This window comes from Salminus brasiliensis, chromosome 24, assembly GCF_030463535.1.
Source record: "Salminus brasiliensis chromosome 24, fSalBra1.hap2, whole genome shotgun sequence".
In the NCBI taxonomy this organism is placed as follows: Eukaryota; Metazoa; Chordata; class Actinopteri; order Characiformes; family Bryconidae; genus Salminus; species Salminus brasiliensis.
The window spans coordinates 23,622,451-23,633,066 of record NC_132901.1 but is presented as its reverse complement, the minus strand read 5'-3'; the positions used below and the strand labels follow the sequence as shown (position 1 = coordinate 23,633,066).

Genomic DNA, 10,616 nt, shown 5'->3' with positions numbered 1-10,616 from the left:
GATAGTCCAGTTTGTTTTTGAGGGCACTGATGTCGGAGAAAAGAAATGGTAAAAGACCAGCTAGGGTTAGCTTTTAGCCCAGATTCCTGCTCACTTTCCCAGCTATAGCTTCCTTGCTGGCTGTGTTTAAGCTCCCCTTCTGCAGACACTGGCACAGGGAAAGCTTGCAGGGGTGGTGGGCTTCTGTAGTATATTCATTGGCTTTGCAGATGTAGAAAAGAAAGGGGGTCCCGTTTCTTGACCAAATATACACAAATTGAACAGACATAAGATGCTGTTTAGATTTGGACATCCCGTTGGGCAGACGTGTCAGTGAGTTAAACGCTGTCCAGAAGTGACCATGGACCACTTAGGTAATGGGGGAGCTAATGGCTGTTCCCTATGGATGAAATGTAAACATTCCATATATGGCAACATTCCAACAGAATGTGGCGTGAAATAAGGTATAAAAACTCAAGGTATTCCTAAGTCGGGGAGAGAGAGACCGAAGGGCACCCAGAATTGGCAGACTCTCTCCACACTGTCTTTCGATTGCAATAAAATATATTATTGTTACAACTAAAGACGGTGGCTACAGACTCTCCTTTTTGAATAACAAGTCCATCTCCAGAGGAAGACGAACCGAGACGACACTTCCAAAGTTACTTGTGCCTGGTCATTGTAACGTAATAATCTTTCTTTGCTTAGAAAAACATAAAGGATTTTGATGTTTTCATGAAATAAGGAAACTGTAAGCAAAACCGACTGACAGGCTTGGATAAATAAAATATTGTAGGCCTGTCCCTTCTCCAAAGACAGGCAATATGTGACATTTATATAAAAAAAATACCTTCTAAATGTTTGGGGTTTTTGCTTTTACACTCTATCACAACAGCTGCTAGCTTAGATATCTTTTGAGAAATTGTGAGAATTTAGTGTTTGAGGTTCATTCTAAGGTCTATTATTAGGTAAATATGTATAATTAACATAAAATGGCCATTGACCATGTTTTTTCTGTTCTTTTGGGTCAATGCTGAGTGGCAGGACAGGGCTTTATTAATATTTTGTTCAGGGTCAAGATAGTTGAGTATCTAAGCAAGGAATTCTTTTTACGCATGGCCAGTTAGTCAGAATCAGAATCAGAATCTCTTTATTTCACCAAGTATGTTACACATACAAGGAATTTGTCTTGGTGAGAGCAACACCTATGACAAGTAACAGAAAAAAACAGAACACAGTCTTAAACTAAAGGAAAATGACACTAAACAATAAATAGGGTAGGGGATAAATTAAAAAAGTAAAAAGTACTAAAGATAATAAAGAGCTGAAAATATATTTACAGAAAAGAACATCTGTACAGGTGTGCAAATAGTCATAGTGCAAATAGGCAGAGTGCAAAATAGCTTTTTCCTTTAATTAAAAAAAATAAAATAAAAATGTTTTATTTATTTTTCTGAGGTTGAAACTTTCTGAAACATGTATGTTAGCGCCTTTTAAGAAGCTACTCTTGTGTTTCATTTAACCTTTTATTCAAGTATCCTTCAAAGCTCTAAGTGGTCCAGCCATAGTGGACCCAAGAATCACTAATTTAAATCTCTAGTCATGCTGTCTGCCATCAGTAGCCTGGAGCCTGAGAGAGAACAATTGGCCTTGCTCTCTCTGGGTGGGTAGATGGTCCACTCTCTTTCCCCACACCACACTAATTCGGGTCTTGTTGCTTCTGTACCTCCTGTACTCCTCTTTGCCGGTGTCTCCAGGCCTGTGTGTGGCTAGGTGGCCCAGATATATGGCGCCTCTTCAGTGTTTACAAACAAAGGATCTGTGTTGTAAAACTTGTAAAAGTCTGGTTTGTGGTGATCTGAAGTGTTTGTTGGTCATAAATGAAGATGCTAGCAACAATCTGTGCAATAAAAGTAACATAGACATCCAATGTAAGGCACCATCTTGGATTTATTACAAGATTAGTAACACTTTTGGTTACTAAGCTTTGTCATAGGACTTTGAGGCAAAAATGTATATACACTGTTGAACGCAGGCCTGGTTTGTCATACTATAACTATGACTAAAGATATGTCCACTCATTAAGCTTTATTGTACTATTTTCCTAGTCAAAGAATGACAGAACAAGGACTGACAGCCAATACGATGTGTAATTGTAAACCAGTGGCAAGAACAAGGAAGGAGCATCACCACAATCTGCTATTGTAACATAACAATTAATATGGTGGTAATAGTGTTTTTTGTTGGAAATGGATTTAATAGTAAAGTAAAGTAAGTCTTATCAAAACTGAAACTATTCCATTAGTGTCTGCTTGCTATGTTTTCATTTGCAGCTCGCATTGTTGCATGAAACTGCACCTTGGTATTGTCAGCCAGAAAAGAAAACACATCATTTAACTTGGAACGTCCTGTGAATTTCTCATGATTGGCCAACCAAGTGGCATGAAAGACATTTGCTTTAACAAAAGTAGTAATACTCAAGCGTGTAGAGGAAGTTAAATCCTAATAAGCCCACATATCTTATAGCTACTTGTACTTGTATTCTAAAGAGTTACAAATGTTTTACATTTATCTGAAATAACATACTTTATGTCTGTTAAGATTAAGAAGTAACTTAATTACCTTTTATCTAATTTAAAAATATATTCTCATTTAGAGCTTAGCTTCTTTGTCTTATTTGCTAAAGTCCATAGTCATATCATCAGCCTGGACAGTGTGGATTATTGTTTTATTAAATTCTTAAGAACCACACATCATAATGAGGTACATGGACACATTCAGTAAAACAGAACAATGATCAAAGTCATGCACTTCTCTTTCACTGTAAGTCAATGTAAACGGATTTTATTTCAAATACCTTTGAGTGATTCTATTAATTGATTAATAATTCAATTTTGACATGTAAATTGTCAATAGCATGAATGCAACATGAATTTAGCACAGAAATAAATGAGTGAACACATAAATAAAATAATACATATGAAATTAGATATTTAGTACACTGACAAAATCTTCCTCAGCTAGTCTAATGGAGGAAGCAGCCCCACACTCATAAGCAAAGATTCTTCTAAGGTTATTTAATAAAGGCATTGGTTTTATGTAGAGCTGTGACAACTCAGGCATCATTGGCATGCTTAAATGTTTTTTGACTGCTTTAAGGATTCTTTGCATGGTAAAAAAAAACCTTTTGTAGATGGTTGTACCCTTTCAACACATTATTACAAATGGTTTATAGTTTCAGTGTTTGTTATCAATCTTTTTTTTAAAGTCTTTTTTTGTTTTTATACTTGATTGATTAAAAACAAATAATCATCTTTATATTTAATAAAGCAATGATTGGGCTTACTAGGACACAAACAGGCTTAAAATGTACCAATAGGCCCAGTCTAAAAATGTCATATGCTTCTCATAAAATTGGAATATGTATAATGTGTGCCAATATGAAATATGTCTTTCCATCGCACACATTTTACTTACATTCCAACAGACAGACCTGCCTTAAGTTCATGGTGTGTTTCCAATGACGCAGTAGTGATTTCTCAAGTACAGTTTTTCTGGTTCTGTCAGATTTCTTTGAGATTTCTTTATACTGTGCCAATCAGCTTGTAGCAACTAGTCAAATGCATTACTTCATCTAAAGTTTGGACAAAAAGAGGCTTAAGACTGTTAGCCAAATCTAACAAACAACTGAATGAACTGTGTATAATGTTTTGATTTTTCACTTTTTGGTGATATCAGTTAGGATAGAGATTATGAAATGAACGTAGTGGTATTTTTTTTTTTTATTAATGTAAAGTAAAATGAATAAAATATGGTGCAAAGTGGCCTTTATTCATGCAAAACCCATCCCCAACGCCCACATAAACCTGTCTATGCCATAGTGTTCACTTCCGTGTCTCCCCTCCTTTGTGAGCAAACCCTTTTATACACTGGAGAGGTTGAACCCCTGTCTCCACTTCCTTACCACCACACTATATATTATTATTTATGTTTATACATGAATAAATAAGCCTCAAATATCTAATGCATAAATAAATGAAGAAATCATATGTCATCAGAATACTCACTCTTCAACAACAAGCACCTCTGCCTAACCTACATATTATTATAAGAAAGTATTAGAAAATATGGCAAACACCCCAGAACAAAAAATCAACAGAAATAAACTTTTAAAAACACACAGCTGTACAGCTGTTTCACTGCAGTACAACAGAATGCACCCTCTGCATTTAACTCATTGGTGGCAGTAAATGCACATTCATGACTAGGGACAGTAAGAACACACACCTGGAGCGGTGGGCATCCACCTCAGCTGCCGGGAGAACAATTGAGGCTTGGGTGATTGAAACAGACAGACAGGATGTTCAAAAGTATCCAGACAACTGGTGAATTCAGCTATAAGGTGCACCTGTTGCTGATATAGTATATCCTAATAACCAGAGAAGTTGTTTTATGATATTATATCACATCTCTGAATCATGCATGTACATGTGGAAATATCTATGGACAATAATTGAAAATAATAGATTATTCGATTTTGTAAGTCAGTACAATCTAATCTAAATGATAAAGTGAATTAATCAAATTCCTAGCTTTGCAAGTAACCTCATATAGTTTATAGTGTAGTGATATATAGACAAAGATATATATATAATAATAATTCTATACTAACTTACTTAAAGCCTTAAAAGTCATTAACCTCGTAATGCAGAAAGGCTTATTATACACTGTACTGATTATTAATTAGTAATTTCAGGGACATCTGTACAAACTGGTGGGGCTATTCTTTGGTGATAGAAGTTTGTCTTTTGGCCTTCCAGCAGTCCATAGGCTATTTAAGGTGGTCAAATACTGCACAGCTATCCAACTGTGTATGTAAATATAAATATTTTTGCATGTATTTAAATGTGTTAAAACAGTGTAGTGTTTTTACTTTTTTTGCTGATATCAGTTCCCAACAAACTTCTGTTACTAAACCTCTATTAGTAAAGAAGATATTAAGTCAAGAACAAAGTGGGACTTTTCATTCATGTATATAAAATCAATAAATACTGTTGTGGCACCATCCTTGGCCATCCATGGCCACAGTGACAACACAGAGATGACACAAATGTAGGTCTGGAGGATCTCAAAGTGGCTTTTATTCACATATAATTAACATATAATCCCACATAATTAACATAGCCTGCCTATGGCCATCAAGTACTGAGCAGTGCAAAACGTTTTTGTTAAAAATGGTAACAATTTAATTTCTATGCAAAATCTGAATAGTTTTTTTTCCACAATTTTGTTTTTAATATCATAAAAACACTCCAAATCATCCCTCCCATAAAACCCTTTTGTTCACCCCTTTGGCTGAATTCTGCAACAATATCTAAAATATCTATTATTTTAATTCTGAAATATATTTAAATATATGCTATATTTAAAGTTGCCTACATTTTATAATATAAAGTGTAACTATACTTTAATTAGGATATAGACAAATAGATAGGTAAATAGATTTTCGCAAATTTTACAATGTATCCAAAATGCATATTAATTAAGTCTTAAGTTCTGTAAGACCAGGGAAAGGAGAGCTATTATAGATTTATCATAATGGTCAATCATTGTTAATGGAATATTAAGCTTATGGTTATGGGTTTGCCTGTTCAGAGTGTGTGGTTTTGTAAATATATTACCGTGAAGAAGAGCAAACTTTACAGCAAGTATAAGATCTAATGAACTAGGTGCCACCTTGTGGACTACAGGCTGAAGTTCCCTTCAGTTCCCTTCCCTGACTTGCTGTAGACCATAATAATTCAGCCTAATGGTATCTGCTCAGAAAGCTAGATGTTGCTATACATGTTTGTTTTAGTTTTCAAAATACGTAAATCATCTGCAGGTCTTCTAAACGTATTTCCTCTTTAATTTGTTTGTTGAATTTTTCATTTTTTCTCCAAACTTTGTACTGGCAATGACTCAGCCTGACTCAGGAATTGAGCTTGCAACCCCTGGGCCATAGTGGACATTTCTTCTTAGGAAAAGTTGGTGAATGAGGCACAATGGTTTTATACAATGAAAGCATTATCTGCATTCACCCAACAGCTGCATTGCATGATACTGAGCTCCGAAAGTGATGCCTGCATACCAGAAAAGGGTCATGCCTATTCTGTATTTTTAATTTGTTGCCATCACAAAGTTTATGCACTCTGCGTATGCTCCGTCACCACCAGTCAGTCCAACCTCGTTTCTGCTTTAGTTTGATCCAGTCTGACCTGCCCCACAGGAATGAGGTTTCTCAGAACAAAGGCTGGAAGCAGCTGCCATGGGAATGAATGCAGACCATGCTTGTCTACCAATTTGTCAAAGAAATGTCCGGCTCAGCAAATGAGCCAGCTCTCAAAGCCCAGCCGTGATCACGGTGTAGATGTAATAGTGAGAACAAAAGGCACACTTAAAATAAGCACCATTAAATACATTTGACCATTTATTTGGAGCCTGATTCTGTAGGAAGAACTTGGAGTCCTGGAAATAATACAGAAAGGACAACAAGACGCCACTGACTTAGCAATGTTTGCTGACAATGAGAGACAATGCCATCTATTTTCTCTGCCGGGTTCCCCTTAAGGCTATTGGGGACAATGCGCAGGTCATTTTCAATGGAAGAAAGGTGAACCATTATCAGCCCTGAAAAAAAGGGTTGAGTGCTGCACAAATGAAGCATGGCTCAAACAAAAGTTATTTGTCTTCAAAATGTTGATTTAGTCTCATCAGACATGAAACACAATAGTGTTGGGGTTTACTGGAATAGCAGGCTCAGTCAATAATGAAATTAAACAGGATAAGAAGACAAAAGAACTGCACCTAATCATTGGGGTCATATAGGACCCAGTCTAGTCCCCTCATGCTAATTCCAATAGCCCACTAGCCCCCATGATCTTCACAGGGGTACTCAGATCCAACTCATTCCTCATCAACTCAACTCCCCCAACTCAACTCCCCTTGAAACCTCTGGAGGGGTAAACAGTGAGGTCTGGTGTCTCAGACTCAGCCCATGCAGACTCACTTCACAGATCTAATCACTTGACAAACTTATAATCATAACCATAGAACCACACCGGCCTGGAGTCTAAAGCTATACCTAGCCACACTGCCACTATTAATACATAGAGAATCGGCATTCTGGAGGCCAAGCTGAACTTGAAGCCCATCTGATTTAAGGTTAAAGAGGAACTTCCTGTTTGAGCACAAAAACATAAATTCCACACATCGAGAGACAAAAACAGGTGAGTTACTAACAAAACTCAACAAAAAAATTATAATGTGATAATGGTGTGTCAGTAGGTTGTAGGTAAATCACTAATTTAACAGATTTGGCAGTAATTATAAATGTGTTGCATCTTCCTGCTGAAGAATCGTGCTGCCCGCATCAGATTCAAAACCCTGACGCTGGTCTACAAAGCCAAGAACGGACCAGCCCCTCTGTACTTGATGGCAATGGTCAAAAGCCGACCCGCACCAAGAGCCCTTCCAGCTTCAAGTACGGCTCGGCTCGACCCGCCATCCCTCAAAATCCGTGGAAGACGAGCGTCCAGGCTTTTTTCTGTCCTGCACCGAAGTGGTGGAACAAACTTCACCTGGGTGTCCAAACAGCAGAGTCCAACACTCGCTGTCTTCAAACGCAGACTGAAGACCCTCCTCTTCTGAGAGTACTTGGACGAATAGCAGAGTACTATGGTCACCTTATTGACTTGTGCTTAGTAATGTCTAAAGCTTAGAGGTATCTTTAAATTTTTAAAGTTTTTCTTGGGTAAATCGCTAATCACTTTTGTAAGTCGCTCTGGATAAGAGCGTCTGCTAAATGGCGTAAATGTAAATGTAAATATTTAGTCACACTTTGTTTGGTTAAGTTCCTTTTTAGATGAAATAAACACTCATCCGACTCTTAGTAACATCTCAACACCATCTCAGTGATGTTGCAGCATTCAGTAGGTTATCAAGACACCTTTACTGAAGACTGCTCTTCAGCTGTTCTTCACTTTATTTGGAAAGTCCAGGTTCAGATCTGTAGATGTTCACCTGAGAAATCACTGATCATCTAACAGCTCTAATAGAGGCCATCTCAACCATCCTCAACCTACTGCTGATACCAGTCTGGAACTGTAGCTTTACTGGATTAGGTAGGGATTAAAGGCCAGGGCGAGGCTGAGGTTAGGATTAGGGCCAAGATGAGGGTTAGGGTTAGGTGTTGGATGGAAATTAGAGTTAAGGTTAGGGTGTTGATGTGTTAGTGCTACTACAAAGGATCACTCCGAATAAAGTGTTTCTGTGTATGTTTACTACACTAACCTTAAGGTCATATTTTCAACATTTAGAAATTAATTTAGGAGTCGTTAAAATCCGAAATCTTCTCAAATGTCCTTCTATAGAATCCACTACTGTTGGACCTTGTGGTGACAGTTGGTATTGCAGTCCAGAAAGGCCATGAGCTCATTAATTTCTGCCTTATGATCACACCCACACATTTTCTTTTCTAGAAATAAATTGAGTGGAAGTATAAAAGTCATCCGCTCAGAAAATGATGCCATCCTCAGAATAACATAATGAAATGGGGAACCCTGGTCTGCAGTCATATACGTACACATCACTAGGACTACTCATTTTATATTTTTCTTGGTGATTACTATTTATCTAAATACTGTTATTGTCAAACAACATTTTTACAACCCATTAATGCTTTTGGTCAATACGCTTAATGAGGAAAAACAAGGAGAAAAGTTATTGTCAGAAGTGGGATTCGAACCCACGCCTCCAGGGGAGACTGCGACCTGAACGCAGCGCCTTAGACCGCTCGGCCATCCTGACAGTGATGGCAGCCCCTAGAAATCATAATACTTGTAGAAAACTATCCACAACCTTCTGGTCAACGTTATTTTGTCGTATTAATGAGTATTAATACCGCGTGTTTTACATTTGCCAGACGTTTAAAAGAAACCCACTGCTGGTAGCAACTTAGCATTAGCTAGCTACTTTGCTACGGTACTGATGAGCGTTTGCCAAATGCTAGACCAAACGGCTAGCTAGCTAGCTACACCCCAAAAAAGGAAACCTTAGCAAGTGAATCCTCTTATATTTAGTCTAAATATCTGATATTTCTCATTTTTACATCGTTGTAGGGCTAAACTGTATCTGTTGAAAGTGTCTTATTCCACTGGCAGATTGGTTCAAAGGAAAAGTAGCTATCTAAAATTAAGAATAATTTTCTTTGTAAGTTAAATATAAGTGAATTAACCTTGTAATATTACTACAACAATCTCAAAATGTTAAATATTAGACCACATGTAAGAGGATTTCACTTGCAGTGCAGTAAGGTTTGTGGGGGGCTCCCAGTCAGCGGTGGTGAATACCTACTGACAGTGGTCTAAGGAGGGACAAACTGTCCACAAACCAGGGTGTTGGGTCCCTAAGACTCATTAATATGGTGGGCCTAAACCGGCCGGAGTGCTACTGTGCCACAAGTCACAGAAATGCTTACTGATGGTTACAGGAGGATTGCAACACACTCTGCTTCTGATTGGGCAGTGTGGCTGCAGACCAGTCAGAGTGCCCATGCTAACACCTGTCCACTATTCATTGAAAGTGGCTACAATGGTAAGAGCTCAGCCTTTGATTAGTGGAGGAAGGCTACTGAGTGCTTTGTGGCGACCCAGTGTGGAAAGACTTGATGATGACATTTCCATGACCTGGTATTTCTTCTCTATGCACTCTTTTTCAGTGTTTCTGTTCTCAGACATTCTTTGAAAAGCAAGCACAATGAGAAACACTGGGTTACTGACGTATGCAGTATTGCGCAGTACAAATACAGTATTGTGAGTTTAAAAGAAGCTGTCAAATGCTTATTATAGGATTTGTGAACAGGACAAACAAAGATGATGCATTCGAGGAAAATATGTAAGATAAGCTCACTTACACATATTTCTCTAAGAAATGAAGAAATGTCCTCTATACTGGCTATTGATAACTGCCTTTTATGTGAAGTGTGAAATAAGCACACAATATGAAGCTGTGGTTCATTTTAAGAACTAGCAGTTTCAGTTCCCACCCAAAATAACATTATAAAGGCATCATTAAGGAGAAAATGATGAAAAGGTATTGTCAGAAGTGGGATTCGAACCCACGCCTCCAGGGGAGACTGCGACCTGAACGCAGCGCCTTAGACCGCTCGGCCATCCTGACAGCTGCTGTTAATGGCTGGAATAATAGCTTTTCAATTTTGAGCAGCACTAAAAAGACTCAAATCTGTAAACTATCGCTGATTAGCGATTAATAAGCTATATTACTAATAAACTGCTGTATATTCATGTACCGTGTATGTGGACCATATCAGCGTGACATACTGCCTGCTTGTGGACGTAAAGTGCCATTACAACATCAGTCAGCGTCTTTATCAATGATTACTACCTGTTTAACGTGTTGATCCATTATATTAGCTATCTCTAAGAGTCATTCCTGTGTATCTATGGCAGCTACAAAGTCCTATAAAGGCTTTCAAGCCCTGGTATTTCTTCTCTGAGGTTTATTTTTTCTGTCTGTTCTTAGACACAATTAAATACAAAGCCAACAAAACGTCTGTCATTGTCTGGAGCGCTGAAAAG

At 37.8% G+C, this 10,616-nt stretch overlaps 2 non-coding genes across 2 annotated transcripts; both read right to left on the bottom strand.

The window, feature by feature from the left end:
* Positions 1-8,743: 8,743 nt before the first annotated feature.
* Positions 8,744-8,826, bottom strand: trnal-cag (transfer RNA leucine (anticodon CAG)). The gene has a single exon. It is a non-coding gene; the product is annotated as a tRNA-Leu (tRNA).
* A 1,288-nt stretch (positions 8,827-10,114) lies between these two features.
* Positions 10,115-10,197, bottom strand: trnal-cag (transfer RNA leucine (anticodon CAG)). The gene has a single exon. It is a non-coding gene; the product is annotated as a tRNA-Leu (tRNA).
* Positions 10,198-10,616: the final 419 nt, after the last annotated feature.